We start from the raw sequence: 12065 nt of genomic DNA on the forward strand, positions 1-12065 counted from the left end.
CGAAAAAGAAAGACAGTGCCACCCATTTATAAAACCCGTACCATATACATTTTCCCAACAATGTGATCGTCAAATGCCCTCTGGGGATATCCCGCTCATTAATTGATTGTACAAGACAAGTGACAGGTGAATGACACGAAAAGAAAAGCGGGGGAAAGGGATTCAAACAGCGGTCTAAGATAAAGCTTTTCAAGTTGTATTAATAGAGAAGTAAACACGTGTTAAAAAGGAGATCACGTGCATGTAACACACACCGCTTGCTAAAGCATAAATGGTTCGAATACCAGGGCTAACTCTAGAGTACTTCATGTAGTCCGCTGCCGTTTTATTTATATTTTCTACCCTAAAATCGCTCGAACCTCTGGAGATCTCGAGCATTTTGCGTATTGCCTTGCGACTTCAAATCTTCAACATGCGAAATAAATGATATTAAGAAAATGTATTTCGGTCTTGTAACGCATAATTAAAACAAGTTTAAGTGGAAATGAACGCTTATTGACAAAACCTTGATTTAATTCATATGTTTACACGTTTTTACAACATGTTTTGTGTTACATGTGTCGTATCATCTGCAGAATCCCTCGACATACATTTGTGTCCAAACTATAACGGTCTCGGAAACCACCCAAGCCCCTGGGATTTTGCAGATGTTATGTTAATAAAGATAATAATGTGTTACACCTACATAAATACAACTAAATTTTAATATGATAAATTTGGCTGTTTCTTAAACTCTGTTGTATTGGGCTAATCGTAATACATGTAGTACGTCTTAACTCAGGAGTAGCAACTACATCTTTGCTCTAACATTATGTTTTAAATGTGCTTCTATGATAGTTTAAGTAATATTGATATGTTTTAGGTATAAGTCTCTTGTATATTTTTTTATAGAGTGGCAGTGTGGAGTTTATACCGATATTTTATTATATATATTTTGTAATATATGCTGTACAACGCTGAGCGGAAATAAAGAAGAATATTTATAGTTTGATCATTTATAATATTGATTTCCTTTACAAACAAAATGGCTATTTTGAATGCTAAAATATTCAAATCAGAATAAGGTGAAAAAGGCTGACACGTTTACCGATGTCTCTAAATTGTTTTAGTACTTGTAGCATGTGTAAATGTTGAGTTCTGCTTAATTGGGGCTAAAGGTCGTGGACGGTAGCATATCGAAATTCCCGAAAAATAAAAAGGTGGTTTTCAGGAGAGGCTAAAAACTAATTTTTAGTATTTCCCGCCTTTTCCAAATCAAACAAAAATACCAAATAATGATTTTTTTCAAATCAATTTCTGAAAAAAGTAAACAACACAGAACATCCATACTTGCAATGCTTATTGGTATGGATGTGCTACATGCTTGACTATTGAAAAGACCCTTGTAACTTAAGAAAATGTTAAAATTCACTATTCGGCTTTTTTCCAATCAGCGAATTCATTGGCATTTTCTATCTATCTTATTTTATTTCTTCTTGTTCACCCCTTTCCCACTGGCTAATTGACCCCAGATTTGGAGAGAATGTGCGCGGGAAAATGCTGAATATTATTAGACAAAGAAAAAATAGTCACTTTCGTTAATTGTGATTTTCAATCGACAACGTCGATACGTATTTCCACTACCGTCCATAAAAAAGGCTCAATCAAACCGAGTCTGCAGCATTTTCATTTTTGTCGAGTTGGGCGACCTGTGGATTTCCGCTTTTTCTATTGGAAAAGCAACGCGTACACCGTTAATGGGATTAAAGCAACATGTAATTTTTCATTCGAGAAAATAGAACATTAAAGCATCTTTACCTTGACAATTGTCATATCATAACCGATTGTTAATATACTCTAGGGAGACCACAGGTGTCAGGACTGACATAGGAACTGACAGATCAAACAGAAAGCCATTTAGTTTATTTTATTTTCGACCTAGAATTATATATGTATTTTTTACGTTAAGCAATTTCCTCAGGAAATACTTCCTTCACGTGACCTCTACAGACAATAATGACGATCTGTGGTTATTGTGAATATTGATTAATTGAAAATAAACATAAGAAATATGCTGTATTTCTCCAGTGATAGTACATGTCTAAAATGTAAAATGATGACTGAAAATGAACATCTAACCGACGAAAATAGGAAAATAAGAAAAATAATTTCGCCTGATGTTCTAATATCAAACAGACGTCTAATTTGAAGATTGAATAAAAATTGATAAATGATAATAATAATGTTAATGATAACTTTATTTGAAGAGAATAACATACTTGGCTATAGCCAGTCTAACATATGGTCCTCTAGCATAATATTATAAAAATACATCCTAAGTATGAGCTGCATTTTGTGCATTGCTGAGTTGACCTTCACATTTTAGTCTTATCAACGCAATAACATGATTTTCTGATTTCCTTGCGTTGCCTTCCAGCTGCATACAAAACATTGTGAAGATATCTCGAGTATTCTTGTTATTGTTGTAAGGACGGACGGACTGTAGGGATGCGAAGCTAAAGTTCCAGCGTACCACTTAATTAGAATTAGAAAGTTACTTTGAAATGCTACACTGAATGAGACGTACCTCTATATTGTCGTAATGTAACGTGGGTTTCTGTGAATGAGTTAAGTTATTGTAATAAAAGTTGGGTTGGAACCTCAATAATACAGTAGAAGGTATTATGCATCCACCCCCTTAAAATAATTGCTTTTCCAACTTTATTTGTGGACAGCGGGTTTAATTACTAGGATAGATTTGGGCTTTTCGTTATTTGCCTTAAAAGTACCATAATAGTAATGAAAACACTTGATTCCTAGTACAGGGTGACTTTTGACGGCCCCACACAAGGTATTAATAAAGGACTGCCGTTGTTTTTACCTTAATAAATCAAGATAAGATCAAAACTTACAACAGAAACGTTTATGATTTATTCTCAATAAAAAAATACTTCAATTTAAGCTGATGTATTTTGTTTAACTTACAACAGAAACGTGTATGATTTATTCTCAATAAAAAGATACTTCAATTTAAGCTGATGTATTTTGTTTAACGTGTAGAAGATGTTGATATAATACATTTATACGGGAGGAGTAATTACATGGGTATGACAGAAAGTAAACTGGATAATTACCTGACAAATAGAAGTCAAAGAGTTAAAATTAATAATGTTAAAAGTGACAGGTTAGAAATCATTAAAGGAGTGCCCCAAGGATCGATTTTAGGACCACTTATTCTTAATATTTTTATAAATGACATTTTTATTTTGTTCAGCAATCTACTCTATATAACTATGCAGATGACAATACTCTGTCCTTCAGTCATGCAGATCCAAACACCTTCAAATACACCTTAGAAACAGAAAGTAAATCTTTAAGGTAGTTCTGCACGTTTGAAAAACCGGAAGTGATGGCGTAACGTCATTTATACGGAAAACGTAGAATAAAGCCTGGATTCGGCGTACGGAAATGAAAATCATTTTATGAATTAATCGAAGTCTGTGAGTAAATTTATTACAATGACACTGTTGCTAAATTTCTAAAGTCAAAATATGGCATTAAAACATATGACAAGTTAAATAATTCAAAATAATGTCTTAAAAATAGCGTGAAATGTCCGGTTCATTTAATCATGGTCAGATATCATCAAAATAAGCACACGAACCTATATATTTTATTTCATCAAATTATAGGCCATGACTTTTTTACATCAATTACTTATTATCGCTGTCCGAGCATATTTATAATCAAGAATATCTTCAATTTTATCGTAGTACAAACGACGACCACACCCTTTTTATTTGCTGAATTTTCTAGGTATATTCTGAAGTTTTGAAAAATCAGAGTTTAATCTAATTCTACATTGTAGAAAAGATTTCGATCCAAACGTGCAGAACTACCTTGATAAACTGGTTTGACATTAACCAGATGCAGGCAAATCCAGAAAAATTTCAGTCTATATGTGTAGGAAGCAAATCCTGTCAAATTGATCAAAATGAAATCATGTGTGAAGATGAAGTTAAACTTTTAGGAATAAATCTTGATTACCTCTTAAATTTTGACAGTCAAGTTACTAATTTATGTCAGAAGGCAGCAAAACAACTAAATGTCCTGCAAAGGTTAAGTAAATTTTTAAATTTTGATACTAAATTAGTTATTTTCAAAACTTTTATTAAATCCAACTTTAATTACTGTCCGTTAATTTGGCATTTCTGTAGCAAAAGTAACACAGAAAAAATGGAAAAAATTCAATATAGCGCTCTTAGGATTGTTTTTGACGATTTTTCTTCTTCATATGACACATTACTAAATAAAGTTAATATGACATCACTTCATTTAGGTAGGCTCAGAACTATTGCCACTGAAACATTTAAATTAATTCACAACATGTCACCAGAAAATTTAAGATCTCTAATAAATGTCAAAGATTCTTCTTATAATTTCAGGTATGTAAATATGTTAGAAGTCCCCAGGGTGAAGACTGTCAGGTATGGCAACAATACATTTAGATTTGAGGCTGTCAGGGTGTGGAACAGTCTGCCAAATGAAATCAGGACCACTGATAACTACAAGGAATTTGTCAGACTGGACCGCGCCTGGACTGGCCCCAAATGCAAATGTGCCATGTGTTTTTAGTTTTGCTTTATTTGCTTCCCCAGTGTGTCTTAGGTTTTTTGTTTGTTTTTCTGTTTGTTTTTTTTTTGTAGTTTGCTTGCTTTGTCATCTGTAATGCATGTATTGGTATTGTATAATACCAATGGTTTTAAATGTAACTTCTAGTTCTGTGTGTGTAACCCTTTATTTTCTTTTCTTTTTTTTAGTTTTAGTTATAGTATGCTACATGCCGGTGATGCAAATGTTTTCCTCAGCTGTTTTAAGTAGTTTTAAATGCCTGTTGTAAAATGTGACTCTTCTTATTAATTTTTGTGTAGTGTCAGCTAATCTTTTTTATGTTGCTTTAAATGTGTTCTAATCTGTATGTGGTAAATTGCTTTCCTTTTCCTTTTATTTGCTAGTACCTATGTGCTTTTTGTTTTAATATGCTGTAACATGTATGTGATAATTTGTGATTTGTTTATCAGTTGCTTTATTTGTCTGAATGTGCTTTAACATGTATGCTTTTTATTACAGCTGTTTTACTTATGTTTGGCTTATTTACATGTGTTTGTCGGAAAATAGCTTTAAGCTAGTGTTATATGTTTTATACTTATCCGACGTTAAATAAGTCTTCTTGTATTTTGTATCTAAACATCGAAGAGTGCTGAAATGTCGAGGAAAATCTCATTAATGACTCTATAAATGTTTCTATATCAAGTCACTGTGTCTTCGACATAATCTTTTCAGACTGTAATTATATTCCTATTAGAAATAATAATTGACAGTCTCATTTCTACTGTGGCATGAGTTGACGTAAAAGCCTAAATAATATGTAAAAAGATGTAGGGCTAGAACAAAAAAAATGCTTGTTAAGCAAAACAAAACATGTTCGTGAGGAAACAGATTCTTTCAACATGAACACGAAGGTCTCGATTCTGATGAAGGGGTAGCTTATGTCTAACCTTAGAGAATGGAGAGAGCTGTATCCCCGACTTTTGTGTTGATTACTTGCTTTACAATGTGAAAGGTAAAGGGAATTCTATAGATGTGAAAATGTAATACCAAAATTTATATCATTTAAAACGTGTTTATGCCAGAGTTATGATACTTCTGCAATGTATCTCTTCTAATTTTTCTCTAATTAAAGCAGTATTGAATGGTTTTCTTTAATAACTAAGAATATTAGAGGACAAGGAAAATGGGACAGGACAAAAACTAAAAACTACTGACCCAAAAATTATAGATTTTATCGCACTGCTTTTATCATTATTTATCTCAATTGAAGTTGATTTATTTTGTTTAACCTTAAGAAGTAGAAAATGTTAATATAATATATTTACGCTGAAAGAGTAAAATCAGTTACAACGGCATGACAGTAAGTCAACATCAAACAGCTGAAATGTCAAGGAAAATCCCATCCATGACCTATAAATGCTTCTATATCACGTCACTATGTTTTTTGAACATTAGCTTCGATATAACCATTTCAGACTGTAATAATAGAGCATACTAATTAACAGTCTCATTTTTGACGGGTTGTGGCATATAGAACCATGCGTTTACATCAAAAGGCTAAATAACATGTAAAACAACATTGCCTCTATAATATATATTAAGAAAGTGTTAGCGAATTGCTTGTGTGGTAATATATTTTTTTGCCTTTTGACACATTCACATACGTTCATTTTAACAAAGATTTTAGTTGTGCTACTACAATGTTTATCTATGTAATAACAGCAATGGAAATGATGATACGTTTTCTTCTTCGTTCAGCAAATTATTTTAACCCTTACCCTGCTAAATTTCTTAAATGAACTTGTCCATCTTTCAATTTGGACAGTACCGTTAACTGTTAAAAGGGGTGCTTACTAAAAAGATACTGACTGAATGGCGAATAGTGCAGACCTTGATCAGATTGCAAGGATGTGCAAAGGCAGAATCGATTGTGTCCAGTATGATAAGGGTTAAAGACAGATCTTTACCAGTTTGATCCGCTTTTGTTTAATTTAAAACATTTGAACGTGATCGTATATGCACAATTGCTTTATTATAAACATAGTTTATTGAAACGTATAAGTTGCCTAGAAACACATATGAGCCGTGCCATGAGAAAACCAACATAGTGGGTATGCGACCAGCAAGGATCCAGACCAGCCTGCGCATCCGCGCAGTCTGGTCAGAATCCATGCTGTTCGCTAACGGGTTCTCTAATTGTAATAGGCTTTGAAAGCGAACAGCATGGATCCTGACCAGACTGCGCGGATGCGCAGGCTGGTCTGGATCCTTGCTGGTCGCATACCCACTATGTTGGTTTTCTCATGGCGCGGCTCATATATCTTGCATTACTTTAACTTTACGCAGCATGAATTGCAGAGTCTACAGCAGCTTTGACTGTCGTGTTTTTTTGTTGTCTTTGTTTCTTTTTTTATTTTGCGTGACACATGCACATTTATTATGTAAATTTCTTACAGCTCCATATACCGTCCAAGTTATTTAAATTATACTTGTGGGGCCTCCGTGGCCGAGTGGTTAGAGTCGTTGACTTCAAACCATTTGCCCCTCATCGATGTGGGTTCGAAACCTCATATTGGGCGTTGAATTCTTCACGTGAGGAAGCCATCCAGCTGGCTTACGGAAGGTCGGTGGTTCTACCCAGGTGCCCGCTCGTGATGAAATTGTGCACGGAGGGGCACCTGGGGTCTTCCTCCATCATTAAAGCTGGAAAGTCGCCATATGACCCAAAATTGTGTCGGTGCGACGTTAAACCCAACAAAATAAAAATAAATTATACTTGCACGCAAAATTATGCACAGGTGGGTGATATCAGATTACCGAGAACTTATTACAGACTTTTTTCAAAGTTGTTCAGGTTTTAAATTGTTGCACTACTGTATTTAACCTTTGCGGACATTTTCTGCATACGTTTACGTAACAGCAACATGAACTTTTGCCTTTTGTTTTAAAATCGTATATTGCTTTTTTCTTGTCGAGTTCATTTCCTTCTTACATGGATTCTCTTTTCTGATTATATAAATCACCTCTTAAGTCTGTTCAACGTTCTTTCTTTGTTGTAGCTCTTTAAAAAGCAGGGGAGAAAAAGATGATTCTACGCCGAAATTTAAAAATTGTGTTAACCCCAAGCACGGGTAGTATTGAAATCGTCACAGGACAGATAGAAAGCTCTTCATGTTTGATTATTACAAATCTAGCGGCTAACCCGGAAAGAAATATGTAAATATGTTTAGTCCACTATGTTGTTCTAAAAAGATTGTATTTCTCTTCTTGTCAAAATACGGTAGGCATGCTGACAATGCTGTAAGCAAATTAATCTTGACAATTGTTGTTCAGATTTATTTCTTGACGCGTCAATTTCAGCAATTCTCCTTAACAAAATCAATATCATTGTTGACGTTTACGTTGAAGTTACACTTGACTGTAGGGAAAATGTATGTTTTTGCGTGTTATAACGTCTGCAGAATTTCGAGGGATTGGCTGGTGCTCGAGCCCGTAGGGCGAGGGTACCAACGTATCTCGAGGGATTTTGAAGATGTTTTAACACGAAATGAACATGCGCTAACGCTATTCTATCATAATGCGCGAAAGTAACTAATAAATAAATACATTCTCCCTCAATATCATAAAATTTCTATGAAATGCGCGGGAATATTTGCGTTGTTTTTCACGTTGACGTCCTTTCCATTTGAATTATCCGTTTTGTGACCGTAATACGTTTACGCTTTGCCACTGAACGCGCATATATAAAAAGGTGTTATAGCAGCACATGAGCTCGAGAATCTCTCTGTTAACACACGTTTTCATCCTTGTTGAAATACAAGAACAGCAGTTTTATGCTAGAAATTGTATTCATTAATATTATTTTATTTAAATACGTTCAGCATATGGCCTCGCTAAACTTTTAATCTTTATGTATTGAAATTCATATAGAATGGTGGAGATATAATCATTCGCAACAATTTATTTGAGATAGGGAAAATCTAATGGGCCCTGTTACCATGGTTACAGTTGACAAATCATTGAGTTCATATAATGAAAACTGTATGATATATTTTTTCATCTAGATAAAATACTGTTCTGATTCTGAAGGACGAGTGCATATTTCCCCATGCAAAGATAACCTTTTTATTACATACGCATCTACATGTATAAATATTATGTAAATATCATAAATATGTTCAATAGCATGAATAGGATTGACAATAATGAACTAAATAGAAAAAGATAGTGTGTTGTTGCAACAACACACACACTGAATTACGTCACGCACACGATACGAAATTCAGGCGTCAGTGTATGGAAAAATATTGACGTTTCCGGTACCAGTATAACTTAACGGGGAATAGAAACGAGTATGTAATAAAAGGGATATATTGCACTGAAGTAGGATAAGGACAGAATAAAAAGGGATATTTCTTTGCAATGATAGATAGGATATTGTATTGTATTAGGTTAGAATGGAATGATAAAAGGGATATTGTATTGCATAGTGTGAGGATGGAAAGGTAAAAGGGATATTGTACTGCATTATCTGCATATGGTGATGATGGAAAGATAAAAGGGATATTGTACTGCATATGGTGAGGGTAGAATGATAAAAGGGATACTGTGTGACATCTTTGTGTTTCATGAGGATATAAGGGTGATGTTACATATTGAACGTAAAGCGGCATTCCTTGTGTACTGCAAGGTTTACCATCAAATTTTATAAACAACAACAAACATCAACGTACAGTATCTAGATAACATGATTTTTAACACCATCTTACATACAGCTTTGACTGTGATAATAACATTGCTTAATTGGTGTGTATTTGTAAGGCAATCCCTGAACTTCGCTGTTGAGGCAGGTTGTCTTAAAGATTTTATCATCTGCTAATTATTGACTGAATGATAACATATTCGTTATATCATTAATATTATTATCATACCAGCTTTATAAATATTATTATTATGATAAACACGTTCAAAGGCGCTTTACATTTAGCAAACGCAGCCACACAGGGCGCGAAATTCATCCTCTACTAGTACAGACACAGAGCGATCTGATGAGATAAAGCCCCCAGAACAGACAGAATAAAGAGAGATACAGGCCTTTCCGGCTAACTTAGCCTAGCTCTTTGCGAATAGACAGTCTGGTTCTTTAACGTGCCCGGTGTATAGCACCGATACACGATATATCATTTTCCTTGAACATTTAACTTCAGATCAAAAGTACACATCAACTTGGCATGATAACGTAGGATGTTAATATTTTGTACTTCAATTTATAGTTAGCAAGGGGCGTTGTATACAATGCAACGCAGTCATTAAAACTTACTGTTTGTCTTTTTTTCGGCGAATGCCGTATTAAGAACGAATTCATGACCATGCCACGTGATTTCAGTTTGCAAATCAGACTACTCGATAACGCATTATAGATAATTTATCAAAATGAACGATTTATGCAACACTCTGCCTGATTGGACGAGAGTGTCTATTTGTTTCACTCTGCTGATTGTGCTACGCTGGGTGAAATGTAGACAAAGCATTTATGCTAAATGACGCTGTTCACAGTTTTAAAGATAATATTCGCTCAGTATATTTAGCAAGAACATTGATATATCTAAAAATGATAAGTAAGTTTAATAAATATGATAAAAACCTGTTCAAATACCAACATATATCAATTTACAGAAAGAGCTGAATACGGTCTGCGTAACACATGAATAAGGGTGTGATTAGAGTCTTCTATGTAGAGAAGTGTCTTCCAGACCGCTGCTGTAATTAATTGTCGTAGAATAAACGAAACATAAAATTGCACATCTAGGAAACCATTTAAATTGTTGTTAAATGTGGTGTTTGGTTTTGCTTTCTGCAAAATGTTAGATAGATGATAGAACGACACGATTTGTAAACTTCATACACTTCTTGTCTTACTACAATTAGCCCGCAATCTTTTTTAAAGATTGTTCTTGTTTTTCACTCTCCTGATTGTGCAACGCTAAGTGAAATGTTAGACAAGGAGTGTTTAATGACGCTATCTATCTATCTATCTATCTTCCATTTAGTCAAACCCCTGCTGGGGACCTAGACTTTGCGCGTCAACTAGCAAGAACGTTAAATGAGTAAAAGGTAGTGGTAAAAAGCAAGAAGGAGAATGGTTAAAAGCAGGTTGAAAACGGCAGGTGTATTTAAGGTGAGATGTGCTCAATCTGGCTTACAGCCTGACTGAACACTGGCCCAGAAGAGTTGACAACATCTTAAGGCAAGGCATTCCAATGATATACTGTACGAGGGAAGAATGAAAATTTATGATAGTTGGATGAGGATGATACTTGAACGAATGCCTGGGAATGAGTGGTTATGGTTCTGGAAGATCTAGTATTGGGTGTTAGGTAGTCCGGTAGTGGGATGGCGACCTGGTTATGCAAGATGTTATAAATCATAACCAGGCGCTGGTCAATGCGACGGAGTGCAAGGCGTCGCCAATTTAGGGAAGTCAGCATGTTGTCTACACTGGATTAAACGCTATTTACAATTTTAAAGCTACGCTTCGCTCAGTATATTTAGCAAGAACATTGATATATCTAAAATGATAAGTAAGTTTAATAAATATAATAGAAACTTGTTTTAAATACCAATATGTATCAATTTACAGGGAGAGCTGAATACGGTCTGCGTATCACAGGAATAAGGGTGTGACTAGCCGATCGATTAATGTCTTCTAGGTAGAGAAGTGACTTCAAGACCACTGCTGTAATTATTCGACATAGAAAAAAAACGAAACAATATTGCACCGTTACGAGACCTTTGTGAACACTTAAAAGAGAACCATTTAAATTGTTTAAGTGTTGTGTTTAGTTTTGCTATTTTCAAAATGTTAGATAGATGATAGAATAACACAAATGATATGAAAACCTCATAAACTTCTTGTCTTAATACAATTCAACGACCATCTTTTTTAAAGATATATCTTGTTTGTTACTAGATATGTTTATACGATTTTTTGCACGCAAAGTTCCATATCAATGTTGCTATTAATAATACAAATATCATCTAACCTTATGTAAGAACAAGGTGACTTATCAGTAATAATCAACTCCCTTACGTACAGGTATGACTTAACCTTTAGCCTGCTGGCGGCGAGTTATTCAGCCTTTGCGACCAGTGCAGACCAAGGCTAATCATGGTGTTCACTGTCTGCTATTTAATCAGTAAATTTTCAGTGAACAGCCCTTTGAATAAGAAGTGGTACTGCCCATATTGAATGATAGACCTGTTCATCTTAGAAATTAAGCAGGGTAAAGTTTTGCAATAATCAATAGAAACTTACTTGCATACCAAGTATCAAGTTACTTGAAAACAATGGGAAAATGCAGCAAAAGAATTCGATCAATGGAGATAGAAAGTCGTGAGAAATACTGCTACACATAATGAGGAAAAATGATCAGAAGTTAATATATATCATTTTTCTTAGTAATTACTTATTGACC

Source organism: Mercenaria mercenaria, chromosome 3 (genome assembly GCF_021730395.1).
Source record: "Mercenaria mercenaria strain notata chromosome 3, MADL_Memer_1, whole genome shotgun sequence".
NCBI lineage: Eukaryota > Metazoa > Mollusca > Bivalvia > Venerida > Veneridae > Mercenaria > Mercenaria mercenaria.